At 33.8% G+C, this 21501-nt stretch overlaps 1 pseudogene; it reads left to right on the top strand.

Moving 5' to 3' along the window:
• Positions 1-8207: 8207 nt before the first annotated feature.
• Positions 8208-18223, top strand: LOC100921450 (annotated as a pseudogene).
• Positions 18224-21501: the final 3278 nt, after the last annotated feature.

Raw genomic sequence — 21501 nt, forward strand, 5'->3', positions numbered from 1 at the left:
TGTGGTAAAAGTGAACCTTAAAACTGCAATTCAGAAGCAGATCATTGCCACCTAAAATTGTAGAATAGTTATACTTGAGCTCAGATTTAGTGATAAATATAACATATAAAGGAATGGTAGAAGCTGCACCACAAATAATTTCGGACTAAAAAAGTTATCAGCTACTAAATACCTAGCAGAATATGTGTGCTACATTAGAAGCTTTCTGTCCTTGTTTGGTTAATAGATAACAAATTCCCACTTTACAAATATAGACCTCAAAATATCCTAGAAGACAATCAACCAATAAACTACACCAGAACTATATCATTTTCTTAATGAAACTGTTTTTTTTTTTACTTTCTCCCAGACATACTGATCCACAAAAAACAATAAGAATATTTTTAAAAGCTATCATGCCAAATATTCATAATCTCAAACTACATAGAACAAAAAGATTTCCAAATAAAGAGACCTAGCAGAGGATCTCAAAATAATAATCTATCCATTATTAGAATTACTGAGGAAGTTACTGTAGTGAGTTTATAGAACTTATATTTTAATTTTTTATTCAATTACACTAGGAAATTTTTTTTAAATCTACCTGTGCAGCTATACATGAAGCATTAAATATAAGATGTACCAAAAATTTTAGTGTATTTTAAAGTTTCAATAGGTTAAAATTGTATTAAGACTTTTTGGACATTTGGTATAAAATAATATCAGCCAGATAGTTAATTGTGTTTCTAGATTGTTTCTATTTAACCTCATTGAAAAGGATGAGAAGAATTAAATAAAAATAATAATAACTGACTTCCCATGAGTTTTGCAAATTATTTATACTTATTTCTTCATCTGATTCTCACAATAATCCTACGAGGTAAGTAGGATAGTATAGTGGGGAGAAAGGGCTAAATTTAGAGTTAGAAAATGGGCACTCAAAACTTGACTCTATCTTTCTATGGACCTTGGGTAAGTCATTATAAAAATTTCAGTTACTTCAATTGTAAAATGAGAGATTTGGACTAGATGGTATTTAATATTTCTTCTAGATAAAAATCTCTGATCCTGACCTGATCCTAACCTAACCTTGTTCCCATTAAAGAGATTAAAAAAAAAAAAAAAAAAAAAAAAAAAAAAACTCAGGTTTGGAGAAGTTAAGTGTCTTTCCCATTGTTGCATAATTAGTAAGTTTCTGAAGTGAAATTTGAATCCAAGACTCTCCTAACTTGAAATCCAGAACTATCTTTCCATTATATAGAATCTATTTTTAATGGCTACATTTCATTCTCTAAGATAGATGCTGTGAAAAGTAAATGTTTTTGTTGAGAGTATCTGTGCAATATCTCTTAAATTATACTCTCATTTTCATTACCTGCTTATAAAGTCAGACCTAAATCTGCTTATTCTTTCCTATATCTTTATGAAACTATCATTGAAGGTAAATATTTTTATCAGACAGGAACTGTCTTTATAAAGAACTTTGGCATGGAAACAGAAGTGGATGTTATTATTAGGTAGTTATGAATATGTAACAGTTATCCCATAGGAAAATAAAAGACCACTGCCAAGTATGTAACCTTTAAGTCACTTATAAGTTCCTAGAAGTCAAATGATTCTAATAAACAATTCTAAATAGAGATTCATTCTAGGAAGTATCGAGTGTTGTTAATATCTTTGTCATTTAACTATTACACATTTGCAAACAATTCTATTCTTTTTCAGATATAGAATATATTTAAGGCTTGGAAGTCTAAATCTATAATCATTGCCCTGAATACATTTCTTTTATTTTTCTTATATTGTTTAAATAATGAGAAAAGTAAAGATACATAAGTGTTTCTTTACACATTTTAAAAAAAATTCTCTCATAACAAGAAAAACTGTGTACAGATATCTTTTCTTTTTATAAAAGACATGAAGGTCTTCACTTTTTCTTTTAAGATATAAGAAAAAATGTATACAGACACATGTGTCTTTATATTTCTTATTACATAAGACCCACAAGTACCAAGCCTGTGTAAATTCCATAAGCTGAGGAGACCAACAATATAAGCAGTAGCAAAAGGCTGGAGGCTTCTGACACTGATAGGAGAAACCTTATCTCCCCATTATAGAATATAATGTTCCTAATAGTTTTCCCTTTCAGAATCTATATAGATCAAGGCTAAGACAGAAGTTTTAATTCCAGTTTAAATCAATTTTATCTTACTCAAGTCAGGACCTTGGAGATAAACTAGGTTGGAGGCAATGAGACATATTATCCCAAAGTTACTCCTTCCATGTTCATTATTTATGCAACTATAGCTGCTTAAGAATTTATCTAAGGCTTTATGGCTTGATTATGAAATGTTAGTAAATAGCACAACTAATAATAAAACAAAGACAAATATATCTAAATATATAACCAAATCTCAATCTCAATTTCTTCCTATGTAAAATTGAAAGAAACAGCATTGAACTTAGAACAGTGTCTGGCACTCCCTCCCTCCCTCCCTTCCTCCTTTCCTCCTTCCTTCCCTCCCTTCTTTCTTTCCTTCCTTCTTTCCTTCCTTCCTCCCTTCCTTTTTTCAAGAGAGGTTTTATAGGCAATGTCTCAAGGCTTTATCTGAAACAGGGCTTCTTAAACTTTTTTCACTTGACACCCTTTTTGCCTAAGAAATTTTTTGTGACCCCAGTGTAAAGGTATATAAAATAGGTATACAGACCAAACATTCACTGATAATAAATCATAATTTCATTGCCCTCCATATTCAATTACAAGAACCTATAAGGGGTTGCAAACTAATTTACGAAGTTGGGATCTAGAAGACAGATCAAAGCAAAGCTTTGAATTAGGACAGAGTAACAGAATAAATAACAAGGGAAAGTCCCCCTCCCCCACAATACCAAAAAAGAACCATGTCACGCAGAATTCTATTACTAAGGGAAAGTGAACATTATCTAGAAAACTCATGTAGGATTACTCTTCCATTAGAACAGCTCTCATGTGTTCTCTCTCAGCAGTCAGCTTTGTCTCCTCAGACTACATTCTACATCTGTACAGAGTATTTTCTTCTCTGCCTCCAATGATACCACATGCGATTTTTTCATACAATTGCTCCTATATCCTGGAGTTATCTTTGGTTACTGGGGCTCCATTCTCAAATGGAATGGTAATATATATATATATATTTGCGACTGCTATGTCAATACATGTTTTAAAGTAATCAATAAAATTTTAGATCTTTTATTAAGTCCATAGGCTGGCACAAAAAAGAACCATTCATGTTAAGAATTATTTTTCTTCCACAAAATGCCCTTCCATTCTCTTCTCCCCCTTCATTAACTTGCTTTATGATTAGGTTGAGATGAGGCATTGCTTCCTTTCCATAACTGTCATGCTCCTGGAAGCAAATGGGAAAGCTATGCAAATTTTCACAAATCTCTCTTTGAGAAGCCTCAGGGAAGCACTTAGCAGCACTTAAGGGGGAGGAAAAACTTGTAACCAATTCCCTGAATTTCTATGATTATACCCAGATAAGTATCCCATTCACATTTTCTTCCCAGGAAAAATTCTGAAACCTCTGCAAGTTATACTTAAGGCAAAAATCCATTCATTCACATGTAATACTATTACATATACCACAATTATTTATATATAATATACTAATTCACATGCACACTAGAGGTAAGGTGGTGTAGTAGATAGGTCTGGAGTCAAGAAGGCCTAGGTTCAAGTCCTGATACTTATAAATTCAGATTAATTGGCTGGACTAAGTCCCTTAGCCTCTATGTGTTTCAAGCAACTCCTTTTTACTTAATTATTAATCCACAGATGAATTATAATCTGTTTTCATAGTGAGAGTTTCCCATATTGATAAAATCACAAATCCTTCATTAATTTACTTACATTAACCCTTTATCAGATATAGAGATCACTTATGGGTACATAGTAGAAAGAATCACATAACATAATTGCACATCTCATCCCAAACCAAAAGGAAAATAAACAAAAGGAAATTCAACAACCTGTGAATTTTATTATCCTAAACTAAAAGAAAAAAAATCTGATTAAGTTTTCTTTTCCTTCAATCCACTCATTCAACAAGTATTTTTAAAACCCTTAAACTATGTTCCAGGCATTGTGTTAAACTATGAATACAAATTAAGGGGAAAAGCCTCTCTATTGCCTTCAGGAGCAAATGCAAAATCCTCTGTTTAATGTTCAAAGCCCTTAATAATCTAGCCCCATTCAACTTTTTCAGTGTTCATATACTTTAATCTCCATCACATGTTCTTTGACCCAGTGACAATGGCGATTGGATGGTCCATCAAACCAGACACCTTATCCCTTGGCTCTGGGCCTTTTCTCTGGTTGTTCCCCAGCTCACTTTGTTGTTGTTGAGTCATTTTTCAGTTCTCTCCAACTCTTTGCAACCTCATTTAAAATTTTCTTGGCAAACTGCAGTGGTTTGCCTTTCCTTCTCTGGTTCATTTTATACATGAGGAACTGAGACAAACATAGTTAAATGACTTGCTCACCTGATTGTCCCACCTGATCTCCATGGCTTCTTTAAATCCCAGCTAAAATTCTTATCTTCAGCAGGAAGACTTCCCCAACCACTCTTCATTTTAATACCTTCCCTCTCTTATTTCCTAATTATCTTCTATATAGCTTGTTTGCTTACACTTGTTTGCTTGTGGTCTCCTACATTAAATGGTAAACTCTTTGAGAGCAAGGATTCTTCTATCTTTTTGTATTTCCAAGGGCTTAGCACTGTGACTTGCTTTTGTTGATGTTAAATAACTGACTGAATAATCAAAAGTACTTGCCCTCAAAAAAGTCACTTTCTATTTGAGAAAGAAAATATATTAAAAGAAGCTTAAAGGGGGTTCTGGAGACTATAATTAGCCCTGGACAAGGTCAAGAAAGACCTATGGAGTTGAATGAGCCATACTGCCTTATCCCATTTTAGAGGTACTCTAGATCCAGAAGGAAGGGCACTTAGGTGATGCAGTGTTAAGTGGGAGTCAGGAAAATGAGTCTTTTTCAGTTTAAATATGGCCTCATTAGCTATGTGATTCTGGGCAATTCACTTTACTGTGTTTGCTTCAGTTTCCTCATCTGTAAAATGAGCTAGAGAAGGAAATGGCAAACCACTCCCATATTTCTGCCAAGAAAACCCTACATGGGTCCCTAAAATGTATTGAAATGGGAGGGAAACTGTTCCCTTTACTGAAGTTGCATTCCCTTTAAGATTATCACTCTGAAAGTATGTTCCCTTTATTGAAACTGTGTTCCCTTTAAAATTATCACTCTGAAACTGTGTTTCTTTTTGATCTATGATCCCTTTTGGAGTCTTAGCCCCTCCTGGGGAAGGCATATCCTCCCAGATAAGTTATCTTTAGGGGATGCCAGAGCCTTTGATTCAATTAGAAATCCTGGTCAAAAAGCATCCCTTTGAAGTGGGATCTGGGCTGGAAACTGATAAGCATCTAAATCCGGGAACCTTGGCTTCAAGCATCAATACTCCTTAAAAAGGGCAGTTTCTGGACTCACTCCTTGCAGAAGGCCTAAAGTAGCTTGCTCAGCTGCTAGGACCCTCTGCCCGATGAAAAGGCATTCTCTTCTCAGTGTCAGACTACATTTCCCTAACAGGACTTTAGAAGTCAGTCTCTTAACAAACTGGTTTCTATCCAACAATAAATTTTCATTTTGCCAATTAATAATTCAGGATAAGTGAATTCTTTCACTTTAAATCTGCCAGCAGGTCCCCTCTGAGAGGGGATTTAAACAACTCTCATTGCCACTAACCTCATCATCACCGGGAATTGAGGGGATACAAACCTCATCAGTATGACTGAAACAATTCAACAATAACAGAGGAGTCTAAGCAAATTTTGAAGTAGATTATGTCTAATCTGTTCCCTCCACCATTTTATGTTTTCTTTCCTCACTTTGTCTCCTTGGATCTCCTTACAGTGTTGTCATACTGACTATTGTTTACCTAGAGTACCTAAGCACAACAACCAGGAGCCTTTCTTCACGGTTTCCAAAGGGTTCTTTCTCCTTCAAGTTATTTATCTTCTGTTCCATTGCCTCAGAGCCTTGAACTCTGATGATGACAGCAAGCCGTAATAGATTTATATTTGGCAAATTGTTTGATATTAAGTACATTGTTCCTCCTAGATAATATAATGTTGCAAATATACTTATTTAGATGATATAATGTATCAAAGGAGGAAGAGAAAGGAGGAGAAGGAGGAGGAGGAGGAGGAGAATCTTCTGTTTTCTATCTATTAACAATCATTATAAGATGGAAACAAGTCAAGAAAGAGCTTTTAAACCAGAGAAATATAATTTCTTAGTATTTTCAGTTGAACTAGGAAGGTTTTTTAAAACGTGCTTCCATAATTTCCATGATTTTATATAATAATTATCCAAAATATGATCTACATTAATTCTATGTTCTCATTTTTAAGTTATCTAATCATCTGCAAAATCCTTTACTCCAGTTTTCCTCAAAATATGTAATTCTCTCTGTGTTTTTCTTTAACATAGTGAATATAGTAAAATAGTAAAATGACAACAATTAGCTGCTGTGTGATATATTGACTTGACCTGACTTTGACTTGAATTGGGACACAGAAAACAGTGTAGTGAGTAAAGACAAAGACACCTATATTCAGAAATATTTTGAGTCTCTAACTGACTTGAAGGGTAGTCAGAAGATTATCCAGATGAACAAAACTGAGATCCAAGAGGCCCAATATAAGAAATAATTAGAATTCTATTCTCCCAATCTGTTACTCAGGACAGAATAGATATTCTGAGTTTATATACGAGCTCATAATTCAACTGAGAAGTGCACTTGCTATAATTTGTCCTATACAACAAATCTTATCACGAATTGAGATTTTATCTTCATTTCAAAATTTTTCATAGAATGCATCTGGATGGTTGTAAAACTTAGAAAGTTCACTAATTCTCTATTTTATACCAACATTTGGTATTATTTTAGGAATACTTATAAACTGACTAGCAATATGGTTGCATTCTTACATCACCAATATTAGGAATTATGACTAAATCTTTTACTTTACAAAATACTATGATAGGGGCAATTAGATGGTTCAGTGGATAGAGCATTGGCCCTGACATCAGGAGGACCTGAGTTCAAATTTGACCTCAGACACTTAATTCCTAGCTGTTAAGGAATACTTGTTTTCAAAACTCACCAAGTTTCATGATTAATTTCAGTACTTCTGGGGGTCCTGGGTTTTTTTCTGAACACAGAAGTGTTACTTACTTCATTTTCCAATGCTAATGCTGAGAATCTAATCCTCAAATCAACCACTCTCATACATAAAAATGTTGACCAATTTTAGCCAATCCCTTCAAAATAAAATAAGGATTTCTTATGCAAGAGAAAATGTACTTCTAGAAAGATCCATGAGTTCTATTTATTATGGAAGATCTGCTAATTTCAAGATCAATTTAAAAATATATATATACTGCTTTTATTTGAAAGAGCAAATTACTTTGCACATGACATTCAAAGCTTAAACTCAAGTATTATTTCCCCATAACAATACTATGAGGTAGATATTCACATAGTAAGTAATAATGACTTAAATCACTTTAATTTTCTTGTTGTAGTAATGAAGATTTATCACTGAAATGCCAGAAATTGTGGTGGTTGTGCTGAGCAATGGGCAGTTTGGGCTACTGTCTGAACTCTATCTTGCTCCCAGATAATTAAAGATCACTTATTCCTTAGACTTTTATATCTCTAAACACAAGAATAGATTCACTAAACAAGATAGTGAGAATAAAGAAACTTTTTCATCTTTTCATTTCACTTTTCATCAGAGAGCCACAAGTTTGTGGAAATCTCAGGTTTTGTAGCACTTAATCTCCTGCTCATGGATTTGACCACTAATTCCAGGTGTGATTTATTCTGACCAGTACTAAACAGAATGATGATTTACAGCTGTTAAATGTAAGAGTTTATATAACACACATGATGGCTAAAATGAAGTCCTTCACAAATATCTATTGTATCTAAGAGATTTGGTTTTTGTCTTAAATCATGAAGACAAATTTTAAAAATCTAATTAGGAGTCAGTAAAATTGGGCAGCTCTATTCTGAAAAGCGTCCTATGAGTGTTTAAAAGTTCCCTTATCAATTAGATTTTCCCCACAATATTCTGGGCCCTTCCTTTTCAAACTGTGCTAGGGTAGGATGGCTCCCTCAAAGAAAGGTGGAAAGAAAAAGAAGAGAGGTTCTGCCATCAACTAGGTGACTAAAGAGTATACCATCAACATTTATAAGAGAATTCATGGCGAAGGCTTCAAAAATGAGCTCCTCAGCCTCTGAAAGAAATTCACAAATTTACCATGAAAGAAATGGGAACTCCAGATGGATGCATTGACACTACACTTAAAGTTGTTTGGCCCAAAGAAATAAGGAATGTCCCATACAGTATCCCAGTGAATTTATCCAGGAAATGCAATAAGGCTGAAAATTCACTAAACAAGTGCCATACAAGCTACATACATTGGTTTCTTATATGACTGTCATTACTTTCAAAAGCTTACAGACAGTTAATATGGATGAAAACCAAGCTGGACTTTATTTAAATAAAGTTGTAAAATGTCAAAAAAAAAAAAAAATACAAGTTCCTTCACCTTTATCTGGCCATGGAAATTCTTTTGAAGAGAAGAGATCTTGGACCCATGCTGACTTCCCTTTGGTATATCTATATTATACTCTGTTTTAGTCATAAATCTGACAGAAACAAATTTTTATTAAATTTAGCATTATTCAACATACAACCATTTCTAGTTTAGAAAGATATCTGGATATCTGATCTGTATAGTTTCTCCACAGCTCTAAATATGTTCATTTTGCCAAGACAGTTTGAAGTATCATTTATAAAAACCTTCAATAGAGAAAATTACATGTTAAAATACAATTGATGATTAATATTTCATATTAATAGTCACTACTTGATAACTTCTTTGACCACTATTCTCAAATATTGAATACTGTCCCTTTTCTTCAATCAATATTAATACCTTTATGAAGCCATTATTTTAGGGATATGAATAATTTATATAATGGTCAACATGCTGGTGATGATCCTCCTTATATTCAACCAAGTTTCTCTTCGGATTGTAGATATACATTCTCTCCAGGACTACACCCAAACTCTTTTCAGTTTGTTATAATTTGCCAAAGCATTATATTGGCATAACTTTTAAGAACTCAAAGTTGCCTCTGTGCCATGATAGGGCATCACTACAGTGTCAAAATCTAATAATTCTTATTAGGAATTACATACACACATATATTGTGGTTATCATGAAACTGTGAGTAAGCTTTTTTAAAAAAGAAAGGTATTTATGAATATAAATATAGATACACACATATGTGCATGTATGTATATATTTACATTTCATAGTAGTTCCAATACTATTGTGCTTTCCTGTGTCCTCTTCTAAACTTCCTTCTACTTTTCTATCGTATATTTCTAAATGTTTCATTGATATTCTTTTCCAGGCATATTAGTCTAGTAAAATTCTTAAACACTGCCATCGTGTGGAAGTTGAGTAGAAGTATTTCTGATAAAAAAAAAGATTATAATGACTGCCAAAATTTTCAAAAAGTTTGACCTGAACTTTTTTTGCCTGCTACCCCATTCACTTCCTCATCCCCCAGACTCCCCATCCCAGGCCATTCTCAACTTTTAAATGCCAGGCCCACTCTATTTCATATTCAAAATCCTTGAGAACAGAAAAAAGTTCTTTTGAGAACTTTTTTCTGTTTAAGATGCCTTATTTCTTTCCCTTTATTATAATTTTCAACATATTTTAAAATTCTTGATAAGTTATTAGAATCTATTTTAACATGCCTTTATATCTTGAGAAAACAGACTACATTTTTATTCAAATTAGTAACATAGAATTTACTGCTAGAAGTAGTTGTAAAGATTATTTAACCCTAAATTCCCAATCTTTTAAAATTAAGATTATTTTAATGTAATTTTTATTCATGGGCAGAGCTCATTAGAATGGTAGTTATGTTATCTGTTAGATAAAAAAATACATGCTTACCAAAAAATGCTATGAAATCAATGCCTTAAAAATTGATGCATCTTATTTTGACATAATAAAACCACTTTTATCAATTTGTTACATATGCATTTATATCTAAAATTTGTTTAAGATACATTTCTCTAATTTTTTCAGGGCAACCCTAATGACCATCCTCTTTCTCTGAGAAAAATATTGTTAAAGAAATATTTTTCTTCTGGTCAACCAAATCTTGATTCTGGAACCCAAGAATTTCCAAATTCAGGATTATTAAAGAAGAAATCACCAAGGCTGGAAACTTCCATTTTTCAGATCACTATTAATGGACTTTTCACAGAAAGGAAAATAAGGTAGGAAAAAATAATCAAGAATTGGAGGTTTAAGAAACTCACTTTATCTGGACTATCAAATTTCTGGATATCATGTGCCTCTACCAGAGGTGTTCATTGCAATTTCCAGTGGGAAGAAGGAGACAGTCAACTTATTCCAGATCTTCTTTTTCTGGAAGTAGAAGGGAAAGAAATCTTGGGATGAGGTATAACGGTCTGAAAGGAGAAAGCCGTTTCAGTAATTCACTCTTATGGGGGAAGTTCTTTGGGCAAGAATTTGTTTCATACCCCAACCTTATCTTCAATTACAAATCATGCTCAAGGCAATTCCCAGTCAAAAAGAACCAAACTAGATTTCCTTATGTCCTATAACTCCTTGATACAATGGTTTGCAAATTTAAACCTGGGGCAACATAATTGGTGCTAAGATCTATGCGGGCAGTGAGATAGTAAAGCATAAAATTCTGGGCTTAAGAGTAAGGAAGATATTTTTCATGAATTCAGTCTAGCCTCTGACACCTACTAGCTGTGTGATGCTGGGTAAATCACTTAGTCTTGTTTGCCTCATTTCCACATCCATAAAATAATCTGTAGAAGGAAATGACAAAACATTTCAGTATCTTTGCCAACACAATCTCAAATAGAACCATGAAAAGTATAATGCAATTTTAAAATGACTTAAGAAGAACAACAAGGTCTATGTGGTTCACTCCACTGGGAGTTTGTTTTAAGATGACAAGTTACAAGTTAAATCACAATGAGTCTGCAGGTGGGAAAATTCCTAACATTTAGGAAAAGGTTAGGATTTCTGCCAAGATTTACATTTATGCTTCCTCCAGCAGAGTCAAGATGGAGTACTGATGGAATGCAGATCAGAACTCAGCTAACTCTCCCAATATTCCCCTCCAAACAACTTTAAAATAACATCACTAATCAAATTTTGGATTGGCAGCGAAAACAAAAGATCATATAAGGATACATTTTTTTTTCTTGTCTAACTTAGAAGGGCTTCAGAAGAAGTCTGTATTATTGAGATAGTTTCAGGCCTAGACCATGGCAGAAGCAGCATCCACTTTTTAGGGAATGAAAGGCTTGGAACATAATATTCCAGAGGGCAAGGAACCTAGGATTGCAACAAGAGCAACCCACCCAGTAAATGTAAATATAATCCTTTGGGAGGAAAATGAATATTCAATGAAAATAAAGGACTTCCAAATATTCCTAACTGAAAAGACCAAGAGAAACATTAAAAAGTAAATATGTAAAAGTATTTATAAAGGACTCAGTAAAATTAAATTATTTACATTACTATGTGGGAAGATTATATCTTTTTGGGAAGTTAGAAAGAGTGCATAGAGAAAGCTTGGATATGAATAGATTTTGTTGAGATGATCTCAAAAAAAAAAAGAATTAAGGGTGACAAAGATTATGCATTGGGAGAAGATGGAAGGGTGAGATAAACTAAGGCAAATAGTTTCACATAAAGGAGGCATGTAAAAAAGAACTTTTATAGCAAAGGGAAATATGGGGGTGGACAAGTCTTAAATCTCACTCTCATTAGAATTGGTTCAAAGAAGCAACAAAATATATACACTATAGAAATTAAACAATAAAGTGACAAGACAGGAAGAAGATAAGATATGGGAGCATATTAGGGAAGGTAATGGTCAGAAGCAAGACAAACTTTTGAGGAAAGGGTGAAAATAGAGAGAGAAATATAAATAGAGGAAAATGGGCAATTAGCATGTATAACTATGAATTTGAATGGGGATGAGCTAACCTCTACAATAGAAGAAGATAGCAGAATGGATTAGAAAGCAGAATCCAACAATATGTTGTATATTAGAGATATACTTGGGATAGAAAGACACATATAGAGTTAAAATAAATAGCTGAACCCGAATATATTATGCTTCAGTTGGAGTGAAAGATGAAGGGGTAGCAATCATAATCTCAGAAAAAGCAAATATTAGTCCTAATTGATAGAGATAATCAGGGAAACTACATTGTACTAAAAGTATCATAGATAATGAAGTAATATAAAAAAATTTTACAGCAAGCTTTTTCTGATAAACACCTCATTTCTCAAATATATATATATATAGAACTAAGTCAAATTAAAAAATAATAGCTATTCCTCAATTGATAATCAATGTACATGAATAGGCAGTTTTCAGAAGACGTCAGGCTATATATGATCATATAGAAAAAATGCTCTAATTAAAACAACTCTGGGGTAACACCTCACAGGTTTCAGAAATTAAAAAAGTAGGAGGGGATGAGGGAACTATAAAATTGTACATGCTCTTTGAGGCAGCAATATCACTTGTAGTTCTGTATCCCAGAGAGATTAATGAAAAAGGAAAAGGACTTATATGTACAAAAATATTTATAGAATCTTTTTTTGGTGTTAAAGAATTGGAAAAGAGGCAATGTTCATCAATTAAGAAATTACTGAACAAGTTGTGGCATATGATTATGTTAAAGTACTATTGTGCTATAAGAAATGATGAGGAGGATGGTTTCAGAAAAAACAAACAAACCATGGCATGAATAGATGAATCAATGTCAAGTGAAGTGAGAAGAATCAGGAAATCATAGTGCTTTGTAACATCAGTGTTGTAATGATGAATAATTGTGAAAGACTTGACTCCTCTGATCAATACAGTGATCCAAGACAATTCCAAAGGGATCATGATGAAAAAATACTCTCCAATTCAGAGATGAATTTCTGAATGCAAATTGGAATATAATTTTCTCACTTTCTGCAATATGGTTAATATGGAAATACATTTTGCATGATTTCACATGTATAATTAGTATATTGTTTGCCTTCTCAGTGGATGGGTAAGGTGTGAGATGGAAAAAAAGAATCTGGAACTCAATTTTATTAGTGATAAAAATAAATAAATAGTGCATTAGAAATTTACATCTATAGCTAGTTCTAGCTAACCTATCGCCTCTTTGTGAATGAGGAAAAAAATTTAGGTTACTAAAATATTTGAGTAGCAAAATAGCAAGAATATATTATAATGTCTGTGGCTAGAGAAACACTGGCTGGGGAAGCTAGGGGAAAAACAGACATTTTCTTGGGATTTCCCTCTGTTCTTGAGTTTGTGGATACATGAATGGCATCAGCCTAGATCTTTCTGTCCAAGATATCTATAAAGTTGATGGTCCTCTTCAAAATCTTCCTTCAAAATCTTCCTTCTCTGTCTCAGCTCAATCTTACTTTCTGATGTTCTTTTTTCTATTAACTCTGAGGATGCCAGTTCTGGGTTAAGCTCTTATTCTTCCTCTTTACTTTCATCCTTTGGAATTGAAATCTAGTTATGAGATAGCTCTTCTCTTTAATACAAATTCCAAATATCTCACGAAATAGTTTTTAACGATTCAAAGTACACTGGTCCTGTTTATACTTGGTTTTTAGTGGTTTATTCAATAAGAGAGTATTCGTACTTAACAAAGGCATTTACTTATAAGTGAGTGGGATAATCAGTGGAGCCCTATCACTGTCTTCATCCTTAATCAGGAGTTCTGGCATATAATTTCATTGAATAGATTACTGTTCTGACTGATCTAATCACGCATCCTCCCCTTCCATTGTACTTCATTTGTATTCAGCCATTCTCTAAACATAAATTTTATTGCCATCATTTTCTTATCATAAAAGATATTTATATGAATAACATTATACAAGTGAGTCTTTACTTGTGATAATTAACCTCAGGAGTAAAATCCCAGGTGTGGAATTTATGGATTAATGGATGCTTGAAGTTGAGAGTTTCTTCCTCATGGAAATAAGTAGCTGAAGTTTTGTTTTTTTTTACCTATTTTGAAGACTAGATTTATAGGAACCTATCTTTCTCACTAATAGAACTAAAACTTAGCCTCTGGTCTAAAAGTTAAAAAGCAGGAAAAAAATCAATACTTATTTTATGAAAAAAAAAAAGGTCATATTTTAGATGAAGGTTGCACCTGAAGCCAATAGGCAGCAACAGGAAGCAATCCATTGAATGAGTGAGCAGTGGGGAAACAGTAGAGAAAAAGTGCTCATCATAGCAGGTACATCAGAGCAGCACAATGATATCACCAGAAGATTCAATAGTCCTGTAATATCTAAGGCATGAATTACCCTTTAACCATATAATAAAGTCAAATAGATTTTTTTACATGTATGCTCTTGTAATGTATTATGTAGCCACATGTGTTCCTTTGATATATCCCACCTTCTTTAATCCCTCTCTGTGTCCAATCTTTCCACTCTTGGCATAAATATTAGTGAAAGAGTGCTCTAGGTTTAAGGAGACAAAATGCCATTGCTATTTTTTTCTATGGTATTTCATTTTATAAATTTGCATTGAACTAATGAATTAGAGACTGCTAGATAGTGTATATCGTGAATAAAACACCAGGTCTGCAGGAAAGGAAAACATAAATTCAAATCTAGCCTCAGACATTTACTAGCTGTGTGATTCTGGTTGGACAAGTCACTTAATCTCTGCTTACCTTAATTTCCCCATCCATGAAATGGGAATAATAATGGCATCTACTTCCCAGGGTGATTGTGAAGATCAAATGAGAATTCATAAAGTACTTAGCACAGTGTCTGGCACAGAATAGGTATGTCATATAGACACTAGTTATTATTATCATTAGTATTAATTATAACCTCTGACTAGGAAAAATAAACCCATTATAATGTGGGAGGCAAATTGGTGAAGAATTTTACACATTCTGGGCACAATGTATATTTTTAAATGGAGTATTCTGGGGAGTTTGAAAAAGTGGAAAAGATTATAGAAAAAATGTGCAAGTAAGGAAAAACAAGAAATGATCTTTTTTATATTATTAGCTTTTTATTTACAAAACATATTCATGGGTAATTTTTCAACACTGACCTTTGCAAAACCTTCTGTTCCAACTTTTCCCCTCCTTTCCCCCACCTCCTCCCCTAGATGGCAGGTAGTCCAATATTTGTTAAATATGTTAAAGCATATGTTAAATGCAATATATGTATATATATTTATACAGTTATCTTGTTGCACAAGAAAAATTGGATTTAGAAAGAAGGAAAAATAACCTGAGGAGGAAAACAAAAATGCAAGCAGACAATAACAGAAAGAGTGAAAATGCTATACTGTGGTCCACACTCATTTCCCATAGTTTTTTCACTGGGTGTAGCTGGTTCTCTTGATTACTGAACAATTGGAACTGATCTGGCTCATCTCATTGTTGAAGAGAACCACATCCATCAGAATTGATCATCATATAGTACTGTTGTAGAAGTATATAATGATCTCCTGGTCCTGCTCATTTCACTCAGCATCAGTTCATGTAAGTCTCTCCAGGCCTCTCTGAAATCATCCTGTTGGTCATTTCTTACCGAACGATAATATTCCATAACATTCATATTTCAAAATTTATTCAGCCATTCTCCAATTGATGGGCAGCCACTCTGTTTCCAGTTTCTGGCCAGTACAAAAAGGGCTGCCACAAACATTCTTGCACATACACATCCCTTTCCCTTCTTTAAGATCTCTTTGGGATAATGAAGTGATCTTTTGTGGGAATCGCAATGCCTCTCATGTTATAGTACATAGGAAAATATGTTTCACATCAATGAGCTCCCTCCACGGTTGACTTGCTGCTCGGAAGAAATCATTTTTAGAAATACATTGCATTTGACATGACTGTGAAAATCCATCAAAAGTTTTAAGGAAGAAGATATGGTCATATAGAGGTTTACATAATCAGATCAAAACAATAGAATAGCCTTATAGTCTCCAACTTTTAACTGAATTATATATTGATTATCTATGTAGATCATATACCATAAATTAATACCACTAGCTCACTTTGACAACATGATTAGGTACAAATAGGAAAGAAGTCTGGATAAAAAGTTCAGTGCCTACAAAGGTAATTACTTCTCATCTTTTTTTTTTTTTTTTTTAAGAAATTATTTTTCCCTTTGGGGTTAAGTGAGTTCCACAGGGTCATACAGCTAGTATGTGGGAAGTGGGAAGTGTCTAAGGCCAAATTTGAACTCAGGTCCTCTTCCTGACTTCAGAGATAGTGTTCTATCCACTACACCATCTAACTTGCCTACCTCCAAATTTATTTTGAATGCTAATATCTGCTCTGAAACTAGACTTGCAACTTCCAGTTTAAAATATGAATTTCAGAGTCAGAATCTCCAAAGGAAGCAGAATCTTTCATTATCGTAGGACCTTTTTTCCATCTTACTAATGTCCTATGTTGGTCATACAACTTACAAGTTTTAAAAAAAAGGTCTTTGTATTTTTGCATGGAGATTATCTTGGAATAGCTAAAATTTCAGCTTGTCTTAGTCAAAATTTTATTCAGATTCAAACTCAGATTCATTGCAAACTAATTTTTATTTTACTTTGTTATTTTAATATAGCAAATCAGAATTATAGAAATTATAGTGATAGTGAATCTTAAATGCATTTCTAAAATTTTACATCAATAAAATTTCAAAATGATCAGTCCTTCCCCAAATTTTAATCTAACAGAATTCATTATTGCATGTATGTTTTCATATCGACCAGAAGATGGCAATAATGATCCATCATTTTTCCAGTTTATAGACACATTCTAAGACACAAAAAAGTGGCTTTAAATTCGGTGAAGTGACAGCTGAAATTTCCCACTATATTTCATATGACAAGCTAGGAAAATTAGGACCATAGCTCCCTAGTGGAAAAGATTGTGGAAAAAATGTGCAAGTGAGAAAAAACAGGAAATGCAGTGATCTTTTGTGGGAGTTGCAATGCCCCTCATATTATAGTACATAAGAAAATATGTTTCACATCAATGAACTCCCTCCACTGTTGACTTGCTGCTCGAAATAAGCCATTTTTAGAAATACAAAAATTATAGAGAACTATTAAAATGCAGACAGGGTTACCAGAGTCTAGAGTTGGGTACTATAAAATCATCAAATATAATTGAGCTGGAAAAAGACCACAGAAATTATTTAACCCAATCTTTTTATTTTTATTTTTAGATGAGGAAACTGAGGCTAAGTGAGTTTGTGATTTGCACAGCAATACATCCTTTGCTCCCTAGAGATAGAGAAATTAAACCTTGAAATTTGCCCAATTCAGAATTCCTGTTTACTATTTTTTGCTCTCTCCATTCTCTCTCATTGTTGTCATTATTTAGTTCTGATTATATAGAATTTTCCCAGAGTTCTACTTTTCTTCTTCATCACATTCTTCTCTCCCTTTTCTTCTTCTTCTTCTTCTTCTTCTTCTTCTTCTTCTTCTTCTTCTTCTTCTTCTTCTTCTTCTTCTTCTTCTTCTTCTTCTTCTTCTTCTTCTTCTTCTTTTTCTTCTTCTTCTTCTTCTTCTTTTTCTTCTTCTTTCTTCTTTCTTCTTCTTCTTCTCTCTATTTATTGCAGTAGGGTAGGAAAATTACTTTGGAAAACCTTCAAGACCTGGATTTTAGCTCAAGATCAACCAATCAATAAGTATTTATTAACTCCTAGTGCTAGTATTGTGTTAGGCACCAGGCATATAAATACAAAGAATGAAACAAGTTTTATCAGAGTGAGTGATTACAACAGACCCCCAAGCACAATACACATGTATGTATGTATGTATTTATATAAACATATATGTCTATAAGCATGTATAATTATGCTTTATATATGCAGATTAAGCCAACAAGTAGTCCAAGAGTTTGGGTTTTAGCCAACCAATATAGCCCCAAATTTAGTAATAATCTTCAGGATCGAGCTCCCTTGATAGCTGAGACAAGGAGTCATTTACCAGTGATGCGGTATTTGGACATGAAATTGATGTAACCATTGCTATGTAAAAACCGTGTTAGATCAGCTTACTCTCCCCAAGGACCAGAGTCATAAAGGGAAAGTTGCATACTCCTGGATATTCTTCTTTGGTTAGTATCCTTCTCATATCTTCAAAGCTTCTGCTACTGCTCAGTCATGAGAGTTGTACATGACTCTTTCTGATCCCATTTGGAATTTTGTCAGCAATGTTGCTAGAGTGATTTACCATTTCTTTCCCCAACCCATTTAATAAATGAAGAAACAGCCAAACAGGGTTAAGTGACTGATTCAAGGTCATATAACCAGTAAGAGTTTGAGGATTTATTTGAACTCAAGAAGATGAATCTTCCTTTCTCCAGGTCTGATATTCTATCTGCTGTAGTTCCCAAATGCCCTTTGTAAAAGTTAATTTATGTTCATGGGTAAAATGGAATTTGGGAGATAGTTACTAGCAATCAATAGAAGGGGAAATATCCTAAAATGATGGTTCAAGCTGATATTTTACAACTCAGGATTACTACTCAGGATTACTCCTAGAACCTCAAGGAGAAGGTTGAGTCTCCTTGACTTGGATAGAGTGAGGTCACAGAAATCACCACATCTATATAAATTCTATGAAGTAAGTAGTAAAATTATTTAAATTCCCATTTCACAGATGAACAAGTTGAGACAGAGAAGTAAAGTGGTGCTGAAAGTTCCATAACTGTCAGAGCTAAAATAAAAGCCCAAGTTCCTAACTCCAAATCCAACTGTCTTTGTGAAGGAGTAAGAATGAAGAAGAGGGTTCAAATGGCCTTCACTGAGAACATCTAATGCTAGTTTAGTTGAATTGTTTCAAGTCCTATCACATACTTGAATGAATTTTAAAGGATCTTATGTTTGGAAGTTTCAAATAGGCAGATGTTATTTTTATCCCAAGGCAGAGAGTAATCTCAAGCTTCCTCCAAAGATAATGGGTTCTCCTTCACTAGGGATCTTTGAAAGGAGTCTGGATTATGGTTCATCAAAGATATTGAAAATGGAAATTCTGTTCAGGTAAAGGATTAAATTAAAAAAATCTGTGAGGTCCAGTCCAATTTTCAGATTCTGAGTTTCTGAAAGGATTTTTTTTTCTTTTTTCTGTAGTTAGGTAGGCAGAGCCACATTAATAGGGGTTTTGTCAGGAATTAAGTTAAGCGGAGGGAGGAGGTTTTACTATTTTCCCTCCCTGTTTACACTAAATATAATATGTGTAAGAGGTGATTTTTGCCTTCCTCATTCCCTTTTCTCTTTCTCTAATTTCTCTCACCTCTAGGCCACACATGGCTTTCACTTAAAAATGTAAAAATTAGAGTCAATTATTAGAATAATAAACAATCCCATATCTCTCTGAGTGAGATTTTGAGCCTTATTGAGACAGAGGAAGGTTTGTGGGCATTTTTGGAAGGTTTGGTCTTTGGATGGGGAAATCTGTAGATGAACAATACAGACTGAGCTAATCAGAATTTTTATCAGGTCTGTATGACCTCTGTCCCATTGAGTCAGAGTGGGAAGAAACAAGGAGAAAAACCTGGGCTTGAAGACAGAATACATGCATCAAGTCCCAGCTTTGTCACTGAATAAGTTATATAACCATAGAAAGGTAGCATAACCATGCCATAATGAGTAGAATATTGGTTACAGAGTTAGATCGGATTCCAAGTCCTATTTCTGCCACATGCTAGTTATGGGGAAAACTTGCTCATTGTTCCCACGCCACTCTCTAAGGCTACAAATTTCACTCTGGCTTATTTCAAGGCCACCTTCTATGGGAAGCCATTCTTAATCCTCCTTCATTCTAGTGGTATTCTTATTTTGATTATTTTCCATTTTTAATATATAACTTGTTTGTATATACTTATTTGCATGCTTTCTCTCCCATTAGACTGTAAGCTTCTTGAGAACAATTCTGTTTTTTTGCCTTTCTTTGTATCCCTAGCACTTAGCATGTTGCATTGTACACAATAGGTGCTTAGTAAATATTTATTGTTTAACTAATTGATTAACTGATGTGCACTAATAGAAAGAGTTTTTTAACCAGGAGTTTACTGTCCTAAAGAAAAGGCAGGCCAAATTAGAAAAAACAACCATGGAAAGACACTTAACAAAATAAATATCATAAGATCAGCAATTTAAAATGGGAAGGATCTCAAGGACCATATACTCTAACTTTCCTATTTTATAGATGAGGAAACCAAGATCCAGAGATTGGTTGTCACTTGCTCAGGATCATGCAGGTACTAAGCGCAAGAGATAATAAATACCAGCATAGTAGCTGGAACATGTTGTCTAATAAATATCACTCATTTATTCGCATCCAGATCTTCCAATGACAAAACTGGTGCTACTTTTTCTCACAGCTTCAATAATTGCACAGCCTCCTTAATAGGATTATTCTGAAAAAGGTGTTATCAAAATGAAATTAAAATCATTTTTATTGGATGTTCCTACCAAACTACTAGTGGGACATCTCTTATCTTACTCCAGGTATTTGGAACAAACTTTTGTTCCAAGTCTCCATTATTTCCTCTCTAGATTCCCTCTTCCTCTTCCAACAAAGATAAACCAATATTCATTTCATAAATGTAGTATAATTGGATAAATGACAGGGTAATAATAAAAAATAGTATTAAATTTAGAGTTGAAGGATCTAAGTTCCAAGCCCAACTTTACTATTTATTAATGATAAAATCTTGGGCAAATTAACTTCTCTTTCCTTGAGTTGTTTAAATGAAGGAATAGTTTTAGATGACACCCAAGGTCTTTTCCAACTCTAAATCTATGATCAGTTGATTTTATGGCACTGGAGAAATGACAAAATAGAAAGACAGAGTAAATAGCAATTTGACTCCCAAGTGGTGCCACTAGAAACTGGCCTAATCTTGTTCACCATAAAGTTTGTAGAAGAAAAGGGATTTTAGAGTCAAAGATTTATTGTTCAAAGGGACCTTAGAGGCCTTCTGGTCCAACTCTTTCACTGTACAGATGAGGAGACTGAGGTCTAAAGAGTTTAAATGACTTAGGTGGGGCCACATAGCTAGTATTGGGAGATGGCATTTCTGATTCACGCCCAGCCCTGTTGTAGCCAATATAGTATATACTCTATACCATATTGGGCCAATCTTAGAGTAAGCCCATAGTGATTCTGATAGTTCCCTTCTCCATCCAACAAAAGATTTGCCTTTAGTTTCTAGTTTGATTTATGACTGGCAGATATTCTCCTTAGTCTCAGCTATTTTCCAGTCCTCCTTGATTCTAGTGCCTACTGTTTGTGG

Source organism: Sarcophilus harrisii, chromosome 5 (genome assembly GCF_902635505.1).
Source record: "Sarcophilus harrisii chromosome 5, mSarHar1.11, whole genome shotgun sequence".
NCBI classification, from domain to species: domain Eukaryota; kingdom Metazoa; phylum Chordata; class Mammalia; order Dasyuromorphia; family Dasyuridae; genus Sarcophilus; species Sarcophilus harrisii.